General features: G+C 45.0%; 1 pseudogene; it reads right to left on the bottom strand.

The window, feature by feature from the left end:
• The window catches only part of LOC115115726 (E3 ubiquitin-protein ligase arih1-like), a 56,914-nt pseudogene extending 33,603 nt beyond the window's left edge, over positions 1–23,311 (bottom strand).
• Positions 23,312–23,522: the final 211 nt, after the last annotated feature.

Here is a 23,522-nt window from a genome sequence, read left to right as displayed (position 1 = left end):
GCGGTCTAGTCTAACGCACATTGAATGTAACAGCGGTCTAGTCTAACGCACATTGAATGTAACAGCGGTCTAGTCTAACGCACATTGAATGTAACAGCGGTCTAGTCTAACGCACATTGAATGTAACAGCGGTCTAGTCTAACGCACATTGAATGTAACAGTGGTCTAGTCTAGTCTAATGCACATTGAATGTAACAGTGGTCTAGTCTAACGCACATTGAATGTAACAGTGGTCTAGTCTAACGCACATTGAATGTAACAGCGGTCTAGTCTAGTCTAACGCACATTGAATGTAACAGCGGTCTGGTCTAATGCACATTGAATGTAACAGCGGTCTAGTCTAACGCACATTGAATGTAACAGCGGTCTAGTCTAACGCACATTGAATGTAACAGCGGTCTAGTCTAACGCACATTGAATGTAACAGCGGTCTAGTCTAACGCACATTGAATGTAACAGCGGTCTAGTCTACTGCACATTGAATGTAACAGCGGTCTAGTCTACTGCACATTGAATTTTCTTATTGTTCCAGTCTAATGCACATTGAATGAACTCATAAATGCACATTGAATGTAAAGGTAAAACAATTGAATGTTACAGTGGTCTAGTCAAAACATTATTGGCACATTAATTAAATGTCTTGGTACATTGAATGTCAGCTTGCACATTTTAGAGTCTGTTATGAGGTCGCCTGTAACAGCGGGGTCTAATGCAAAATGTAACAAACTGCACATTATTAGCGGTCGATCCATGATGTCTTGACAAAATAAGCTAGCTTTTCCCTGGGTAAGTGCGTTCGGAAAGTATTCAGACCCCTTCACCTTTTCCCCACATTTTGTTATGTTACAGCCTTGTTCTATAATGGATTAAATAAAAAATTAAATAAATCTACACACAACACCCCATAATGACAAAGCGAAAACAGGTTTTTTGAAATTGTTGCTATTTTATAAAAGAAATAAACCGAAAAACCCTTATTTGCACAAGTATTCAGATACTTTGCTATGAGACCCGAAATTGAGCTCAGGTGCATCCTGTTTCCATTGATCGTCCTTGAGATGTTTCTACAACTTGATTGGAGTCCACCTGTGGTAAATTCAATTGATTGGACATGATTTGGAAAGGCACACACCTGTCTATATAAGGTCTCAGAGTTGACAGTGCAAGTCAGAGCAAAAACCAAGCCATGAGGACGAAGGAATTGTCCGTAGAGCTCCGAGACAGGATTGTGTCGAGGCACAGATCTGGGGAAGGGCACCAAAACATTTCTGCAGCATTGAAGGTCCCCAAGAACACAGTGGCCTCCATCATTCTGCAGCATTGAAGGTCCCCAAGAACACAGTGGCCTCCATCATTCTGCAGCATTGAAGGTCCCCAAGAACACAGTGGCCTCCATCATTCTGCAGCATTGAAGGTCCCCAAGAACACAGTGGCCTCCATCATTCTGCAGCATTGAAGGTCCCCAAGAACACAGTGGCCTCCATCATTCTTAAATGGAAGAAGTTTGGAACCACTAAGACTTCCTAGAACTGGCCGCCCGGCCAAACAGAGCAATTGGGGGAGAAGGGCCTTGGTCAGGGAGGTGACCAAGAACCCGATGGTCACTCTGACAGAGCTCCAGAGTTCCTCTGTGGTGATTGGAGAACCTTCCAGAAGGACAACCACATTTGCAGCACTCCACCAATCAGGTCTTTATGGTCGAGTGGCCAGATGGAAGCCACTCCTCAGTAAGACAACGACAACCCGCTTGGAGTTTGCCAAAAGGAACCTAAAAAGGACTCTGACCATGAGAAACAACATCCTACTTATGTAAATGTGATTTACATGTGGTTTATTTAAATGATTTAAGTGATATTTAAGTGATATTTAAGTGATATTATTTAAGTGATTTAAATGTGGTTTATTTATAAATTAGCCAAGATTTCTAAAAAAACTGTTTTGGCTTCATCATTATGGGGTATTGTGCGTAGATTGTCCCCCCCCCCTCATCAATTTAACCAATTTTAGAATACGGCTGTAACGTTACAAAATGTGGAAAAAAATTCAAGGGGTCTGAATACTTTCAGAAGGCACTGTAGCTACTACCAATATGGTGCGTTTGCTATAATTCTGCAGAATTATGGGTTGAGTCTGCCTCACTAACGGAGGAGAAACCACATCTAGGTTGTTAAGTAAATGGCTACATGAATGTTGTATGGTGTTGAGGCCTGCTGTAACCTGACTGTCAACATTTAGTCAACAGCGTACTGCAGTGAGACTCTACGGCCGTAGTGAGATCAGGGTGAGACTCTACGGCCGTAGTGAGATCAGGGTGAGACTCTACGGCCGTAGCGAGATCAGGGTGAGACTCTACGGCCGTAGCGAGATCAGGGTGAGACTCTACGGCCGTAGCGAGATCAGGGTGAGACTCTACGGCCGTAGCGAGATCAGGGTGAGACTCTACGGCCGTAGCGAGATCAGGGTGAGACTCTACGGCCGTAGCGAGATCAGGGTGAGACTCTGACGGCCGTAGCGAGATCAGGGTGAGACTCTAAACGGCCGTAGCGAGATCAGGTGTGAGACTCTACGGCCGTAGCGAGATCAGGGTGAGACTGTAGCTACTACGGCCGTAAGCGAGATCAGGGTGAGACTCTACGGCCGTAGCGAGATCAGGGTGAGACTCTACGGCCGTAGCGAGATCAGGGTGAGACTCTACGGCCGTAGCGAGATCAGGGTGAGACTCTACGGCCGTAGCGAGATCAGGGTGAGACTACACGGCCGTAGCGAGATCAGGGTGAGACTACACGGCCGTAGCGAGATCAGGGTGAGACTACACGGCCGTAGCGAGATCAGGGTGAGACTCTACGGCCGTAGCGAGATCAGGGTGAGACTGCACGGCCGTAGCGAGATCAGGGTGAGACTGCACGGCCGTAGCGAGATCAGGGTGAGACTCTACGGCCGTAGCGAGATCAGGGTGAGACTCTACGGCCGTAGCGAGATCAGGGTGAGACTCTACGGCCGTAGCGAGATCAGGGTGAGACTGCACGGCCGTAGCGAGATCAGGGTGAGACTCTACGGCCGTAGCGAGATCAGGTGAGACTCTACGGCCGTAGCGAGATCAGGGTGAGACTCTACGGCCGTAGCGAGATCAGGGTGAGACTCACGTAGCGAGATCAGGGTGAGACTCTACGGCCGTAGCGAGATCAGGGTGAGACTCTACGGCCGTAGCGAGATCAGGGTGAGACTCTACGGCCGTAGCGAGATCAGGGTGAGACTCTACGGCCGTAGCGAGATCAGGGTGAGACTCTACGGCCGTAGCGAGATCAGGGTGAGACTCTACGGCCGTAGCGAGATCAGGGTGAGACTCTACGGCCGTAGCGAGATCAGGGTGAGACTCTACGGCCGTAGCGAGATCAGGGTGAGACTCTACGGCCGTAGCGAGATCAGGGTGAGACTCTACGGCCGTAGCGAGATCAGGTGAGACTCTACGGCGAGATCCGTAGTGAGATCAGGGTGAGACTCTACGGCCGTAGCGAGATCAGGGTGAGACTCTACGGCCGTAGTGAGATCAGGGTGAGACTCTACGGCCGTAGCGAGATCAGGGTGAGACTCTACGGCCGTAGCGAGATCAGGGTGAGACTGCACGGCCGTAGTGAGATCAGGGTGAGACTGCACGGCCGTAGCGAGATCAGGGTGAGACTGCACGGCCGTAGCGAGATCAGGGTGAGACTGCACGGCCGTAGTGAGATCAGGGTGAGACTGTACGGCCGTAGCGAGATCAGGGTGAGACTGCACGGCCGTAGCGAGATCAGGGTGAGACTCTACGGCCGTAGCGAGATCAGGGTGAGACTCTACGGCCGTAGCGAGATCAGGGTGAGACTCGGGCTGTAAATTAGCTTTAGAGCTGCCTACTGGGTCAAGACAGGAAGCTACAGATTAACAATCATGTCCTCAATACAGTCTACAGGCATTAGGGTCCCTTATTGGATGTCACCTGTTAAATCCACTTCAAAATCAGAGTAGATGAAGGGGAGGAGACATGTAGCTGAAGGGGAGGAGACATGAAGGGGAGGAGACATGAAGGGGAGGAGACAAGATAAAGAAGGAAACAGGTTTTTAAAGCCTCTATACAATTGAGACATGGATTGTGAATGTCTGCTATTCAGAGAGTGAACGGGCAAGACAAAATATTGAAGTGCCTTTGAACGGGGTATGGTAGTAGGTGCGAGGCGCACCGGTTTGTGTCAAGAACTGCTGGGTTTTTCACACTCTACAGTTCCTTGTGTATCAAGAAATGGTCCACCACCCAAGGGACATCCTGCCAACTGGACAACTGTGGGTCAACATGTCCCCGGCATCCCTGTGAGAAGCTTTGTAGAGTCCATGCCCTAATGAGAGGGGGGACAAAAGGTGGTTCAACTCGATATTAGGAAGGTGTTCCTAACGGTGCACTCAGACCATAACGATACTCACATGACTGTGTTGTCATCCACTAAGATGTCACAACTATGGGCAGGGCAGGAGATGGTCTGAAAAAAAAACAAAAAAGACAATGAGTTCAAAAGACGGTGACTGAACAGTCGGGTGTCACCAGTCCCTTTTACATACGATCATCACACTACCTGTCCCATCCCCTCCTCGATGATTTTGGTTGTCAGGTAATCTCCCCAGCACTGTAGACAAAACTTGTGTCCACACTCTAAGCCAGTGAAATACTGCGGGGAAAAACAAAAGAAAACATTATTTTAGGATTTTCAGACACCGCCGCCAAAAAACAGCCGAGTCTCAGGGTCTCCGACCGGAGGGTAGCTCCTTCCAGAGCACAATGTTTGTCACAGCTTCATCTGCATCTAATAGGGCTCGGGGGTTCATAGTGCGCAGTATAGGGTTCCACAATGGGCCGACGCTCCAGTCAGTCCCTACGGGAACCGTAGCCATGGATACCACTGGACAGACGTGACAAGAGTGTTACGTCGTTTTCACAATGTGTATCGTCTGGCTGCCTAAAGAGCCGTTTCCTGGATAGACCGCTGTCATTTACCCTATCAGGGTGAGATCTGCATTGCCTAGCAACAAAACACAGTGGAATTTCATTGAATAGCCAGTCTCTTGCTTAATTTAAGTATATATTTTTTTAAAATCTTTACTTAACTCGGCAAGTCAGTTAAGAACTAATTCTTATTTATAATGACGGTTTACCAGGGAACAGTGGGTTAACTGCCTTGTTCAGGGGACAGAAAAACGCATTTCTACCTGGTCAGCTCGGGGATCCGATCTTGCAACCTTTCGGTTACCAGTCCAACGCTCTAAACACTAGCCCAGATAGTGAACCCTGAAGGAACTGAACCTACAACCTAACTGTGTTAGACGGAGGCATAATGTTTTTGATAAAATGGTATGGAACCGTTGCACAGCGAGCCCAATACAGGTTTACCTTTACCAGACTCGTATCCAGAGGGATTATATAGTCAGTACATTCATCTTCAGATAGCTAGGTGGACCAGTCATAGTCAGTACATCTTCAGATAGCTAGGTAGACCAGTCATAGTCAGTACATCTTCAGATAGCTAGGTGGACCAGTCATAGTCAGTACATTCATCTCCAGATAGCTAGGTGGACCAGTCATAGTCAGTACATTCATCTCCAGATAGCTAGGTGGACCAGTTATAGTCAGTACATTCATCTCCAGATAGCTAGGTGGACCAGTCATAGTCAGTACATTCATCTCCAGATGGCTAGGTGGACCAGTCATAGTCAGTACATTCATCTCCAGATAGCTAGGTGGACCAGTCATAGTCAGTACATTCATCTCCAGATAGCTAGGTGGACCAGTCATAGTCAGTACATTCATCTCCAGATAGCTAGGTGGACCAGTCATAGTCAGTACATTCATCTCCAGATAGCTAGGTGGACCAGTCATAGTCAGTACATTCATCTCCAGATAGCTAGGTGGGCCAGTCAGTCAGTACATTCATCTTCAGATAGCTAGGTGGACCAGTCATAGTCAGTACATTCATCTCCAGATAGCTAGGTGGGAGTCAGTACATCTTCAGATAGCTAGGTGGACCAGACATTCATCTCCAGATAGCTAGGTGGACCAGTCATAGTCAGTACATTCATCTCCAGATAGCTAGGTGGACCAGTCATAGTCAGTACATTCATCTCCAGATAGCTAGGGGACCAGTACATTCATCTCATAGCTCAGTACATTCATCTCCAGATAGCTAGGTGGACCAGTCATAGTCAGTACATTCATCTTTAGATAGCTAGGTGGACCAGTCATAGTCAGTACATTCATCTCCAGATAGCTAGGTGGACCAGTCATAGTCAGTACATTCATCTCCAGATAGCTAGGTGGACCAGTCATAGTCAGTACATTCATCTCCAGATAGCTAGGTGGACCAGTCATAGTCAGTACATTCATCTTCAGATAGCTAGGTGGACCAGTCATAGTCAGTACATTCATCTTCAGATAGCTAGGTGGACCAGTCATAGTCAGTACATTCATCTTTAGATAGCTAGGTGGACCAGTCATAGTCAGTACATTCATCTCCAGATAGCTAGGTGGACCAGTCATAGTCAGTACATTCATCTCCAGATAGCTAGGTGGGACAACCTCATATCACAGTCAGTACATTTTTCCTCAATAGGTAATAACCTTATGACAGGTAGTTTAGATAACAGATCTGACACGGCAGGTAATATAATTATAATATATGAAGGGACTGACTGAGTTTGGGTAGTTTAGATAATAGATCTGACACGGCAGGTAATATAATTATAATATATGAAGGGACTGACTGAGTTTGGGTAGTTTAGATAACAGATCTGACACGGCAGGTAATATAATTATAATATATGAAGGGACTGACTGAGTTTGGGTAGTTTAGATAACAGATCTGACACGGCAGGTCCTATAATTATAATATATGAAGGGACTGACTGAGTTTGGGTAGTTTAGATAACAGATCTGACACGGCAGGTAATATAATTATAATATATGAAGGGACTGACTGAGTTTGGGTAGTTTAGATAACAGATCTGACACGGCAGGTCCTGAACAGCGGATCTTGTGTTCATCAGTCTGGTCCTCGACTTCTTACAGGGGTTGATGACGTGGCACTCTGAGAACAGCTTATCCACATTACCGTCGAAATACCTGCAGAGAGAAGAGGAGGAGCGGGGAGAGGGGGAGAGAGAATTGAAGAGGGCACTAGAACAGTCTGCAGCACTCGGCCTCACCCAGCCAAGGGAGGGCCTACAGCAACACCTAGATATTCTGCACAGATTGGGCCCTGAGAGTAAATCTCAGTAAGACAAAACGACTGGTTTTCCCCAACAACAAAAAAAAAAATCCAGTTGCCAGGATCACAAATACAAATTCCATCTAGACGTCGTTGCCCTGGAGCACACAAAAAAACTATACATACCTCGGCCTAAACATCAGCACCACAGGTAAGTTGCACAAAGCTGTGAACGATCTGAGAGACAAGGCAAGAAGGGCATTCTATGCCATCAAAAGGAATATAAAATTCAACATACCAATTAGGATCTGGCTAAAAATACTTGAATCAGTCATAGAGCCCATTGCCCTTTACGGGTGTGAGGTCTGGGGTCCGCTCACCAACCAAGAATTCACAAAATGGGACAAACACCAAATTGAGACTCTGCACGCAGAATTCTGCAAATATATTCTCTGTGTAAAACGTAAAACACAAAATAATGCATGCAGAGCAGATCTAGGCCGATACCCGCTAATTATACCCGCTAATAATCTAGAAAAGAGCCGTTAAATTCTACAACCACCTAAAAGGAAGTGATTCCCAAACCTTCCATAACAAAGCCATCACCTACAGAGAGATGAACCTGGAGAAGAGTCCCCTAAGCAAGCTGGTCCTGGGGCTCTGTTCACAAACACAAACACACCCTACAGAGCCCCAGGACAACAGCACAATTAGACCCAACCAAATCATGAGAAAACAAAAAGAATATTACTTGACACATTGGAAAGAATTAACAAAAAAAAAACAGCAAACTAGAATGCTATTTAGCCCTAAACAGAGAGTACACAGTGGCAGAATACCTGACCACTGTGACTGACACAAATTTAAGGAAATCTTTGACTATGTACAGACTCAGTGAGCATAGCCTTGCTATTGAGAAAGGCCGCCGCAGGCAGACATGGCTCTCAAGAGATGTGCTCACTGCCCACAAAATGAGGTGGAAACTGAGCTGCACTTCCTAACCTCCTGTCCAACGTATGACCATATTAGAGAGACATATTTCCCTCAGATCACACAGATCCACAAAGAATTTGAAAACGAATCTAATTTTTTTTGATAAACTCCCATATCTACTGGGTGAAATACCACAGTGTGCCATCACAGCAGCAAGATTTATGACCTGTTGCCACGAGAAAAGGGCAACCAGTGAAGAACAAACACCATTGTAACCTTTCCCACATTGTTACGTTACAGCTTCATCTTAAAATGGATGAAAAGTGTTTTATACATTTGCAAACATTCATTAAAAAAAAACTGTTTTTTTTTGTCATTGTGGGGTATTGTGATGTCATTATGGGGTATTGTGATGTCATTATGGGGTATTGTGATGTCATTGTGGGGTATTGTGATGTCATTGTGGGGTATTGTGATGTCATTATGGGGTATTGTGATGTCATTGTGGGGTATTGTGATGTCATTGTGGGGTATTGTGATGTCATTGTGGGGTATTGTGATGTCATTGTGGGGTATTGTGATGTCATTGTGGGGTATTGTGATGTCATTGTGGGGTATTGTGATGTCATTGTGGGGTATTGTGATGTCATTTGGGGTATTGTGATGTCATTGTGGGGTATTGTGATGTCATTGTGGGGTATTGTGATGTCATTGTGGGGTATTGTGATGTCATTGTGGGGTATTGTGATGTCATTGTGGGGTATTGTGATGTCATTGTGGGGTATTGTGATGTCATTGTGGGGTATTGTGATGTCATTATGGGGTATTGTGATGTCATTATGGGGTATTGTGATGTCATTATGGGGTATTGTGTGTCGATTGATGAGGTGAAAAAAAACCCAATGTAATCAATTTTAGAATAAGGCTGTAACGTAACAATGTGTAAAAAGTCAAGGGGTCTGAATACTTTTCCGAATGCCCTGTAAATTACAACCCATTTTTTATGTTAATTAATTTTCCTTTAACTATCGGTACATTGTTACAACACTGTAAATATATAATGGCTAACTTTAGTGAGTAATGTTTACTGTTCATTTATGTTTGTTTATATGTATATTATCTACTTCACTTGCTTTGGCAATGTTAACATATATGTTTCCCATTCCAATAAAGCCCTTTCAACTGAATACACACACACACACACACTGTTCATTTCTATTGTAACGTTGTGTTTGGCAAAATGGATCAACACATCATGCCAATAAAGATAACTGAAATAGAATTTAAGGAGAGACAGAAACAAGCTTTGACAAACACATCATCATCATCGTTTGAAACCAGCAGAATGAAACAAAGGTCATAAAACTGGAGAAAATAAAAAAAAACTTAACCGGGTCGGTATACCTTTCCATGAGCTTCTCTCTGTCCCAGTTGAAGTGACTCAGAAGGATCCTGGTGATTGTTGCAGGATTCTAACAGGAAACAGAAGAGAAATGGCTGTGTTATACTGGCTGTGTTATACTGGCTGTGTTATACTGGCTGTGTTAGTTATACTGGCTGTGTTAGTTATACTGGCTGTGTTATACTGGCTGTGTTATACACGCAACAAGTTAGCACCGTATACAGTCCAACATTAGACACGGAAAGCGGTCGCTAAGCTGTAGCCCAGGACAGGTTTATAATGTTGTTGTCACCAGTAACAAAAACACAAGTGATTATTATAACATAGACGATATGTGTGAGTGCCAGTCAAACCTCATCACTGATCATAACTACGGCATTGTATTTTTACGCAGTTATGTGATATAGCAAGAGATTCTTCCTGTATTTTAAGAGTTATCCAGAAACGAGAAAGCGTAAAGGGATGGTCCTCAGGAAACTGTAAAGATTTGGTCCTCAGATCCTCTAAAGGTTCTACAGCTGCACCATCGAGAGTATCCTGACTGGTTGCGTCACTGCCTGGTATGGCAACTGCTCAGCCTTCGACCACAAGGCACTACATAGAGTAGTGCGAACAGCCCAGTACATCACTGGGGCCAAGCTTCCTGCCATCCAGGACCTCTCTACCAGGCGGTGTCAGAGGAAGGCCCTACATTTTTTTTAAAGACTCCAGCCACCCTAGTAATAGACTGACCTCTCTGCTACCACACGGCAAGTGGTACCGGTACCGGAATCTAGGTCCATAAGACTCCTGAACAAATAATCAAAGGGCCCCTCTTTTACACTGCTGCTACTCTCTGTTTATTATCTATGCATAGTTATTTTAACTCTACCTACATGTACATATTACCTCAATTACCTCGACTAACCGGTACCCCCTGTATATAGCCTCCACATTGACTCTGTACCGGTACCCCCTGTATATAGCCTCCACATTGACTCTGTACCGGTACCCCCTGTATATAGTCTCCGCATTGACTCTGTACCGTAACACCCTGTATATAGCCTCCGCATTGACTCTGTACCGTAACACCCTGTATATAGTCTCCGCATTGACTCAGTACCGTAACACCCTGTATATAGTCTCCGCATTGACTCTGTACCGTAACACCCTGTATATAGTCTCCGCATTGACTCTGTACCGTAACACCCTGTATATAGTCTCCACATTGACTCTGTACCGTAACACCCTGTATATAGCCTCCACATGGACTCTGTACCGTAACACCCTGTATATAGCCTCCACATTGACTCTGTACTGGTACCCCCTGTATATAGCCTCCACATTGACTCTGTACCATAACACCCTGTATTTAGTCTCCACATTGACTCAGTACCGTAACACCCTGTATATAGTCTCCGCATTGACTCAGTACCGTAACACCCTGTATATAGCCTCCACATGGACTCTGTACCGTAACACCCTGTATATAGCCTCCACATTGACTCTGTACTGGTACCCCCTGTATATAGCCTCCACATTGACTCTGTACCATTACACCCTGTATATAGCCTCCACATTGACTCTGTACTGGTACCCCCTGTATATAGCCTCCACATTGACTCTGTACCATAACACCCTGTATATAGCCTCCACATTGACTCTGTACCGGTACCCCCTGTATATAGCCTCCACATTGACTCTGTACCGTAACACCCTGTATATAGTCTCCACATTGACTCTGTACCGTAACACCCTGTATATAGCCTCCACATTGACTCTGTACCGTAACACCCTGTATATAGTCTCCACATTGACTCTGTACCGTAACACCCTGTATATAGCCTCCACATTGACTCTGTACCGTAACACCCTGTATATAGTCTCCACATTGACTCTGTACCGTAACACCCTGTATATAGCCTCCACATTGACCCTGTACAGTAATACCCTGTATATAGCCTCCGCATTGACTCTGTACCGGTACCCCCTGTATATAGCCTCCACATTGACTCTGTACCGTAACACCCTGTATATAGCCTCCACATTGACTCTGTACCGTAACACCCTGTATATAGTCTCCGCATTGACTCTGTACCGTAACACCCTGTATATAGTCTCCGCATTGACTCTGTACCGTAATACCCTGTATATAGTCTCCACATTGACTCAGTACCGTAATACCCTGTATATAGCCTCCACATTGACTCTGTACCGTAACACCCTGTATATAGTCTCCACATTGACTCTGTACCGTAATACCCTGTATATAGTCTCCACATTGACTCTGTACCGTAACACCCTGTATATAGCCTCCACATTGACTCAGTACCGTAACACCCTGTATATAGTCTCCACATTGACTCTGTACCGTAACACGCTGTATATAGCCTCCACATTGACTCTGTACCGTAACACCCTGTATATAGCCTCCACATTGACTCTGTACCATAACACCCTGTATATAGCCTCCACATTGACTCTGTACCGTAACACCCTGTATATAGCCTCCACATTGACTCTGTACCGTAACACCCTGTATATAGTCTCCACATTGACTCTGTACCGTAATACCCTGTATATAGCCTCCACATTGACTCTGTACCGTAATACCCTGTATATAGCCTCCACATTGACTCTGTACCGTAATACCCTGTATATAGCCTCCACATTGACTCTGTACCGTAATACCCTGTATATAGCCTCCACATTGACTCAGTACCGTAACACCCTGTATATAGTCTCCACATTGACTCAGTACCGTAATACCCTGTATATAGCCTCCACATTGACTCTGTACCGTAACACCCTGTATATATCCTCCACATTGACTCAGTACCGTAACACCCTGTATATAGTCTCCACATTGACTCAGTACCGTAATACCCTGTATATAGTCTCCACATTGACTCAGTACCGTAATACCCTGTATATAGCCTCCACCTTGACTCTGTACCGTAACACCCTGTATATAGCCTCCACATTGACTCTGTACCGTAACACCCTGTATATAGCCTCCACATTGACTCTGTACCCTGTATATAGTACCCTGTATATAGCCTCCACCTTGACTCTGTACCGTAACACCCTGTATATAGCCTCCACATTGACTCTGTACCGGTACCCCCTGTATATAGCCTCCACATTGACTCTGTACCGGTACCCCCTGTATATAGCCTCCACATTGACTCAGTACCGTAACACCCTGTATATAGCCTCCACATTGACTCTGTACCGTAACACCCTGTATATAGCCTCCACATTGACTCTGTACCAGTACCCCCTGTATATAGCCTCCACATTGACTCTGTACCGTAATACCCTGTATATAGCCTCCACATTGACTCAGTACCGTAACACCCTGTATATAGTCTCCACATTGACTCAGTACCGTAATACCCTGTATATAGCCTCCACATTGACTCTGTACCGTAACACCCTGTATATATCCTCCACATTGACTCAGTACCGTAACACCCTGTATATAGTCTCCACATTGACTCAGTACCGTAATACCCTGTATATAGTCTCCACATTGACTCAGTACCGTAATACCCTGTATATAGCCTCCACCTTGACTCTGTACCGTAACACCCTGTATATAGCCTCCACATTGACTCTGTACCGTAACACCCTGTATATAGCCTCCACATTGACTCTGTACCGGTACCCCTGTATATAGCCTCCACCTTGACTCTGTACCGTAACACCCTGTATATAGCCTCCACATTGACTCTGTACCGGTACCCCTTGTATATAGCCTCCACATTGACTCTGTACCGGTACCCCCTGTATATAGCCTCCACATTGACTCAGTACCGTAACACCCTGTATATAGCCTCCACATTGACTCTGTACCGTAACACCCTGTATATAGCCTCCACATTGACTCTGTACCAGTACCCCCTGTATATAGTCTCCACATTGACTCAGTACCGTAACACCCTGTATATAGCCTCCACATTGACTCTGTACCGTAACACCCTGAATATAGCCTCCACATTGACTCAGTACCGTAACACCCTGTATATAGCCTCCACATTGACTCTGTACCGGTACCCCCTGTATATAGCCTCCACATTGACTCTGTACCGTAACACCCTGTATATAGTCTCCACATTGACTCAGTACCGTAACACCCTGTATATAGCCTCCACATTGACTCTGTACCGGTACCCCCTGTATATAGCCTCCACATTGACTCTGTACCGGTACCCCCTGTATATAGCCTCCACATTGACTCTGTACTGTAACACCCTGTATATAGTCTCCACATTGACTCTGTACCGTAATACCCTGTATATAGTCTCCACATTGACTCAGTACCGTAATACCCTGTATATAGCCTCCACATTGACTCAGTACCGTAATACCCTGTATATAGCCTCCACATTGACTCTGTACTGTAACACCCTGTATATAGTCTCCACATTGACTCAGTACCGTAATACCCTGTATATAGCCTCCACATTGACTCAGTACCGTAATACCCTGTATATAGCCTCCACATTGACTCAGTACCGTAACACCCTGTATATAGCCTCCACATTGACTCTGTACCGTAACACCCTGTATATAGCCTCCACATTGACTCAGTACCGTAATACCCTGTATATAGCCTCCACATTGACTCTGTACCGTAATACCCTGTATATAGCCTCCACATTGACTCTGTACCGTAACACCCTGTATATAGCCTCCACATTGACTCTGTACCGTAACACCCTGTATATAGCCTCCACATTGACTCTGTACCGTAACACCCTGTATATAGCCTCCACATTGACTCTGTACCGTAATACCCTGTATATAGCCTCCACATTGACTCTGTACCGTAACACCCTGTATATAGCCTCCACATTGACTCTGTACCGTAATACCCTGTATATAGCCTCCACATTGACTCTGTACCGTAACACCCTGTATATAGTCTCCACATTGACTCTGTACCGTAATACCTGTACCCCCTGTATACACCCTGTATATAGCCTCCACATTGACTCTGTACCGTAATACCCTGTATATAGCCTCCACATTGACTCTGTACCGTAATACCCTGTATATAGCCTCCACATTGACTCTGTACCGGCACCCCCTGTATATAGCCTCCACATTGACACTGTACCGTAATACCCTGTATATAGCCTCCACATTGACTCTGTACCGTAACACCCTGTATATAGCCTCCACATTGACTCTGTACCGTAATACCCTGTATATAGCCTCCACATTGACTCTGTACCGTAATACCCTGTATATAGCCTCCACATTGACTCTGTACCGTAATACCCTGTATATAGCCTCCACATTGACTCTGTACCGTAATACCCTGTATATAGTCTCCACATTGACTCTGTACCGTAATACCCTGTATATAGCCTCCACATTGACACTGTACCGTAATACCCTGTATATAGCCTCCACATTGACTCTGTACCGTAACACCCTGTATATAGCCTCCACATTGACTCTGTACCGTAATACCCTGTATATAGCCTCCACATTGACTCTGTACCGTAATACCCTGTATATAGCCTCCACATTGACTCTGTACCGTAATACCCTGTATATAGCCTCCACATTGACTCTGTACCGTAATACCCTGTATATAGTCTCCACATTGACTCTGTACCGTAATACCCTGTATATAGCCTCCACATTGACTCTGTACCTGTATATAGCCTATTGATACCCTGTATATAGCCTCCACATTGACTCTGTACCGTAATACCCTGTATATAGCCTCCACATTGACTCTGTACCGTAATACCCTGTATATAGCCTCCACATTGACTCTGTACCGTGAACACCCTGTATATAGCCTCCACATTGACTCTGTACCGTAATACCCTGTATATAGCCTCCACATTGACTCTGTACCGTAATACCCTGTATATAGCCTCCACATTGACTCTGTACCGTAATACCCTGTATATAGCCTCCACATTGACTCTGTACCGTAATACCCTGTATATAGCCTCCACATTGACTCTGTACCGTAATACCCTGTATATAGCCTCCACATTGACTCTGTACCGTAATACCCTGTATATAGCCTCCACATTGACTCTGTACCGTAATACCCTGTATATAGCCTCCACATTGACTCTGTACCGTAATACCCTGTATATAGTCTCCACATTGACTCTGTACCGTAATACCCTGTATATAGCCTCCACATTGACTCTGTACCGTAATACCCTGTATATAGCCTCCACATTGACTCTGTACCGTAATACCCTGTATATAGCCTCCACATTGACTCTGTACCGTAACACCCTGTATATAGCCTCCACATTGACTCTGTACCCCCTGTAATAGCCTCCACATTGACCTGTATATAGCCTCCACATTGACTCTGTACCGTAATACCCTGTATATAGCCTCCACATTGACTCTGTACCGTAATACCCTGTATATAGCCTCCACATTGACTCTGTACCGTAATACCCTGTATATAGCCTCCACATTGACTCTGTACCGTAATACCCTGTATATAGCCTCCACATTGACTCTGTACCGTAATACCCTGTATATAGCCTCCACATTGACTCTGTACCGTAATACCCTGTATATAGCCTCCACATTGACTCTGTACCGTAATACCCTGTATATAGCCTCCACATTGACTCTGTACCGTAACACCCTGTATATAGCCTCCACATTGACTCAGTACCGTAACACCCTGTATATAGCCTCCACATTGACTCTGTACCGTAACACCCTGTATATAGCCTCCACATTGACTCTGTACCTGTATATAGTACCCCCTGTATATAGCCTCCACATTGACTCTGTACCGTAACACCCTGTATATAGCCTCCACATTGACTCTGTACCGTAACACCCTGTATATAGCCTCCACATTGACTCTGTACCGTAACACCCTGTATATAGCCTCCACATTGACTCAGTACCGTAACACCCTGTATATAGCCTCCACATTGACTCTGTACCGTAATACCCTGTATATAGTCTCCACATTGACTCTGTACCGTAATACCCTGTATATAGCCTCCACATTGACTCTGTACCGTAATACCCTGTATATAGCCTCCACATTGACTCTGTACCGTAACACCCTGTATATAGCCTCCACATTGACTCTGTACCGTAATACCCTGTATATAGACTCTACCGTAATACATCATTGACTCTGTACCGTAATACCCTGTATATAGCCTCCACATTGACTCTGTACCGTAATACCCTGTATATAGCCTCCACATTGACTCTGTACCGGTACCCCCTGTATATAGCCTCCACATTGACTCTGTACCGTAACACCCTGTATATAGCCTCCACATTGACTCAGTACCGTAACACCCTGTATATAGCCTCCACATTGACTCAGTACCGTAACACCCTGTATATAGCCTCCACATTGACTCTGTACCGTAACACCCTGTATATAGTCTCCACATTGACTCTGTACCGTAACACCCTGTATATAGCCTCCACATTGACTCTGTACCGTAATACCCTGTATATAGCCTCCACATTGACTCTGTACCGTAATACCCTGTATATAGCCTCCACATTGACTCTGTACCGTAACACCCTGTATATAGCCTCCACATTGACTCTGTACCGTAATACCCTGTATATAGCCTCCACATTGACTCTGTACCGTAACACCCTGTATATAGTCTCCACATTGACTCTGTATATACATTGACTCTGTACCCCTGTATATAGCCTCCACATTGACTCTGTACCTGTATATAGCCTCCACATTGATACGTAACACCCTGTATATAGCCTCCACATTGACTCTGTACCGTAATACCCTGTATATAGCCTCCACATTGACTCTGTAACACCCTGTATATAGCCTCCACATTGACTCTGTACCGTAATACCCTGTATATAGCCTCCACATTGACACTGTACCGTAATACCCTGTATATAGCCTCCACATTGACTCTGTACCGTAACACCCTGTATATAGCCTCCACATTGACTCTGTACCGTAATACCCTGTATATAGCCTCCACATTGACTCTGTACCGTAATACCCTGTATATAGCCTCCACATTGACTCTGTACCGTAATACCCTGTATATAGCCTCCACATTGACTCTGTACCGTAATACCCTGTATATAGCCTCCACATTGACTCTGTACCGTAATACCCTGTATATAGCCTCCACATCTGACTCTAGCCTCCACCGTACCCTGTATATACCCTGTATATAGCCTCCACATTGACTCTGTACCGTAATACCCTGTATATAGCCTCCACATTGACTCTGTACCCTGTATATAGCCTCCACATTGAACCGTAATACCCTGTATATAGCCTCCACATTGACTCTGTACCGTAATACCCTGTATATAGCCTCCACATTGACTCTGTACCGTAATACCCTGTATATAGCCTCCACATTGACTCTGTACCGTAATACCCTGTAATACCCTGTATATAGCCTCCACATTGACTCTGTACCGTAATACCCTGTATATAGCCTCCACATTGACGTAATACCTGTATATAGCCTCCACATTGACTCTGTACCGTAATACCCTGTATATAGCCTCCACATTGACTCTGTACCGTAATACCCTGTATATAGCCTCCACATTGACTCTGTACCGTAATACCCTGTATATAGCCTCCACATTGACTCTGTACCGTACCCCCTGTATATAGCCTCCATTGACATTGACTCTGTACCGTAATACCCTGTATATAGCCTCCACATTGACTCTGTACCGTAATACCCTGTATATAGCCTCCACATTGACTCTGTACCGTAATACCCTGTATATAGCCTCCACATTGACTCTGTACCGTAATACCCTGTATATAGCCTCCACTTTGACTCTGTACCGTAATACCCTGTATATAGCCTCCACATTGACTCTGTATATAGCCTCCACATTGACTCTGTACCGTAATACCCTGTATATAGCCTCCACATTGACTCTGTACCGTAATACCCTGTATATAGCCTCCACATTATGACTCTGTACCGTAATACCCTGTATATAGCCTCCACATTGACTCTGTACCGTAATACCCTGTATATAGCCTCCACATTGACTCTGTACCGTAATACCCTGTATATAGCCTCCACATTGACTCTGTACCGTAATACCCTGTATATAGCCTCCACATTGACTCTGTACCGTAATACCCTGTATATAGCCTCCACATTGACTCTGTACCGTAATACCCTGTATATAGCCTCCACATTGACTCACATTGACTCTGTACCGTAATACCCTGTATATAGCCTCCACATTGACTCTGTACCGTAATACCCTGTATATAGCCTCCACATTGACTCTGTACCGTAATACCCTGTATATAGCCTCCACATTGACTCTGTACCGTAATACCCTGTATATAGCCTCCACATTGACTCTGTACCGTAATACCCTGTATATAGCCTCCACATTGACTCTGTACCGTAATACCCTGTATATAGCCTCCACATTGACTCTGTACCGTAATACCCTGTATATAGCCTCCACATTGACTCTCTACCGTAACACCCTGTATATAGCCTCCACATTGACTCTGTACCTTAATACCCTGTATATAGCCTCCACATTGACTCTGTACCGTAATACCCTGTATATAGCCTCCACATTGACTCTGTACCGTAACACCCTGTATATAGCCTCCACATTGACTCTGTACCGTAATACCCTGTATATAGCCTCCACATTGACTATGTACCGTAATACCCTGTATATAGCCTCCACACTGACTCTGTACCGTAACACCCTGTATATAGCCTCCACATTGACTCTGTACCGTAATACCCTGTATATAGCCTCCACATTGACTCTGTACCGTAATACCCTGTATATAGCCTCCACATTGACTATGTACCGTAACACCCTGTATATAGCCTCCACATTGACTCTGTACCGTAACACCCTGTATATAGCCTCCACATTGACTCTGTACCGTAACACCCTGTATATAGCCTCCACATTGACTCTGTACCGTAATACCCTGTATATAGCCTCCACATTGACTATGTACCGTAACACCCTGTATATAGTCTCACTATTTTACTGGTGCTGTTTAATTATGTTACTTTTTTATTTAACACTTAAAGCATTGTAAGTGAAGGGCTTTGTAAGTAAGCATTTCACTGTTGTATTTCGGCGCATGTGACAAATCAAATGAGTTGACCATTGGGCGTAAGAAGAAAAAAAAAAGGTCAAGTTTGATGAAAAAGCTTTAAATAAATTTAAAAAAAGGTTCAAATTCAGGTCATGTGACAATTGTGCAAAACCAAGGGCCCTAATTCATTACTACAATCCTCTGTTTGGTTCAAAAGCACAGCTTCAATAATGTTCCTGGTGACTCTGTATATTATGATGGGAGGCGGGTACGGGACCCGACGGGAGGCGGCTACGGGACCCGACGGGAGGCGGCTACGGGACCCGACGGGAGGCGGCTACCGACGGCGGGCGGCTACGGGACCCCGACGGGAGGCGGCTACGGGACCCCGACGGGAGGCGGCTACGGGACCCCGACGGGAGGCGGCTACCGACGGCGGGCGGCTACGGGACCCCGACGGGAGGCGGCTACCGACGGCGGGCGGCTACGGGACCCCGACGGGAGGCGGCTACGGGACCCCGACGGGAGGCGGCCACGGGAGCCCGACGGGAGGCGGCTACGGGACCCTGACGGGAGGCGGCTACGGGACCCCGACGGGAGGCGGCCACGGGACCCCGACGGGAGGCGGCCACGGGACCCCGACGGGAGGCGGCTACGGGAGCCCGACGGGAGATGGCTACGGGACCCGACGGGAAGCGGCTACGGGAGCCCGACGGGAGGTGGCGACGGGAGCCCGACGGCAGGTGGTTATGGGAGCCCGACGGGAGGCGGCTACCGACGGCGGGCGGCTACGGGAGGTGGCTATATTGTAATTTTCTGACCTGGTCTGGCGATGAACTGCCTGCTATATTTAGGGGAGAGTCTGTGTCCCAATTTCCAAAATGGCACCCTATTCCCTATATAGTGCACTACTTTTGACCAGAGCCACTATAAAAGGGAATTAAGTCCCATTTGGGACACAACCACTGTCACGCTGGTGTCTCAACATCGTGCCAACCAAAAACCACATTCATAGAAAAATACAAAATCGGATTTTTGAATGTAATCAGCAGCCAGCAACTGATATGGTGGTTTTGCATTTCAGATGAAGTCATGAGAATACAAGAGGTTTGATTGTAGTGTATTACCCTGATAAGGAAGTTAGCTTCTATCATGTCATGGTGTTTAAAAAAGAACAATGGGGGCAGGTGGTCAACTGGTTGGCTAACTCTGGATCATTGCTTGATGTACAGGCTATGTGTATGGAAACACCTCATAGGAAGACGATATGTAGGCAGGCAGCAGTTGGAGCATGGGGAATACCAACTCCGCTTGTGCTTGTGAAATCAAAATTTGATTTATCATAGTCTACAACCTGCGGTTTACCAAGCATAACAGTGAAATGCTTACTTTACAAACCTTACTTCCCAACAACACAGAGAGAAAAATAGATACTTTTTCCAAAAAAACAACCTGTTTTTGCTGAATCTTTATGGGGTATTTATTGTATTCATACAGTGCATTCAGGAAGCATTCAGACCCCTTCACCTTTTCCACATTTTGCTACATTACAGCCTTGTTCTAAAAAAGTATTACATTATTTATTTTCCACACCAATAATTTTATAGAATAAGTCTGTAACGTAACAAAATGTGGAAAAAGTGAAGGGGTCTGAATACTTCCTGAATGCACTGTATGAACACAATACGAAAACAGGTTTTTAGAATTTTTTGCAAATGTATTAGAAAATAAAAACAGAATTACCTTATTTACATAAGTATTCAGACCCTTTGCTTTGAAACTCAACATTTCACAAATTAACAAGGCACACCTGTTAATTGAAATGCATTCCAGGTGACTACCTAGTGACTGCCGGTTGAGAGAATGCTAAGAGTGTGCAAAGCTGTCATCAAGGCAAAGGGTGGCTACTTTGAAGAATCTCAAATATATTTTGATTTGTTTAACACTTTGGTTACTCCAAAATGTCCTCATTATTATTCTACGATGTAGAAAATAGTCAAAATAAAGTAAAACCCTTGAATGAGTAGGTATCCAAACGTTTGACTGGTACTGTATATATATATCTATCTCGTACCCCTGCACATGGACTCAGTACTGGTACCCTGTGTATAAAGCCAAGTTATCGTTACTCATTGCGTGTTTATTAAGTGTTTTATTTTTCTATTTCCTTTCTCTTTGCATTGTTGGGAAGGCCCCTCACTAAGCATTTCACTGTTAGTCAACACCCGTTGTTCACCAAGCATGTGACAAAATAACATTTGATTTGAGACTAGACCTACAATACTGTACAGTTGAGTTCCCTCCTCTAGGATTTGTATGTATTTATTTTATTTCACCTTTATTTAACCAGGTAGGCTAGTTGAGAACAAGTTCTCATTTACAACTGCGACCTGGCCAAAAGGATTCATGCCCAGGCTTAGCTTAGAATTTAACACCAATGTTGACAATTTAAAGATATTACATTGTCAAAATGAAGAGGTAAATTCTTAGCTACACCAGGCCGATACATATAAAGCGCTAGTTAGGGTGTCTCTTCAGACCAGAGGCACTGGACCATGGTTTAAAATGTGTTGTTGTTATTGCTGAGGTTATTAAGACATTGACAGGGGCCGTGGGGCACGGTCAGCTGAGCACATCTCAATGGGCAGTTTTATAAAATGATAGTAATCCTGGTGGGGGGGAATAGGCTACCTGGCAGATACTTTGATCACAGAAGGGCTGTGGGAGGCACATAACTAGCTAGTTGACGTATACAGCTATGTTTCATGGTTAATTGATAAACTAGCTAACTTTAACTAGTAAGGATATTTGAAAGAGACATCTAGCTAATCACCTTGCCTAGTTGACGTTAATTAGCTTCCGGGTACGAGTTAGCTTAGCTACCCGACCTTAGCTACTAGCCGTTAGCTACCCGGCCTTAGCTACCCGCGTTAGCTACCCGCCCTTAGCTACAAGCCAGATGGCGAAACAACTTTAGTCGATAACATGTAAGATACTAACAAAACACATGTTGTCTTCAGTTAACTAGTCAGTTAATCTAAAACGAGCCGTTTAATTTGTACGGTTAGTCTAGCTAACAGCAGGATAGGTGGCCTGTCAACTTTCCACCGTCCCCGGTCTTTCCTGCACCGACACGTCTCGTAATACCTCACCTGGATGACCTCGTTGACCTCCCTGATACACTCCACCATATGCTGGAGTATCTGCTCGGCAGTCAGGACTTCGAAGCGGTAGTCCTCTTCCTCTTGCCCGGTCCCATGACCACTTCCCCCGGTCTCCAAACCTTCGTCCCGTTCCCCTCCGGCCTCCGCGGGATCGACCAGTTCCACCTCGTCCTCGCCTAACTCCAGGGTGTCTTCCCCCGGTTCCTCTGCGCCGCTGTCTTCGCTACATTCGTCCTCGTCGAAGTCATAGTTATAACCTTCGTCTGAGTCCATTACTCGGTTAATAATCGAGAATGTGACAAACCGATGTAAGATGCTTGGAATGGGGCAGTTTGCTTGTTATGGAATGGATCCAAACAACAACAACAGCAACAAAAAAACAACAAAACACACACGGTCGGGTCGGTCTTGTATTTTTTTTTCAGTTGTAGTGAAAATAACAACAAATGTCGCCGCTAGATGAAACCGTGCACAAAGAGACGCGGCGTCGTGACGCACGTCAGTTGGATGACTAGGGGCGAATAAAAACAGGGTCGTGGCTAGAAGGGATCCAACTTTTTGTCAAATTAACGTATAAAAAGGGCAAATTCTTTGCATTTTTTTTTTTTTTTTTTAGCTAACCCTAACTCTTTTCCTAACCTTAACTTAATTCTCCGAACCTGCTACGAAACGTAAAATATACTAATGGTGAACCATAATTAATACAAATCCATTCATTAATATACATACAAATCTGA

Source organism: Oncorhynchus nerka, linkage group LG17, assembly GCF_034236695.1.
Source record: "Oncorhynchus nerka isolate Pitt River linkage group LG17, Oner_Uvic_2.0, whole genome shotgun sequence".
NCBI classification, from domain to species: Eukaryota; Metazoa; Chordata; class Actinopteri; order Salmoniformes; family Salmonidae; genus Oncorhynchus; species Oncorhynchus nerka.
This window is presented reverse-complemented; position numbering and strand designations above follow the sequence as displayed.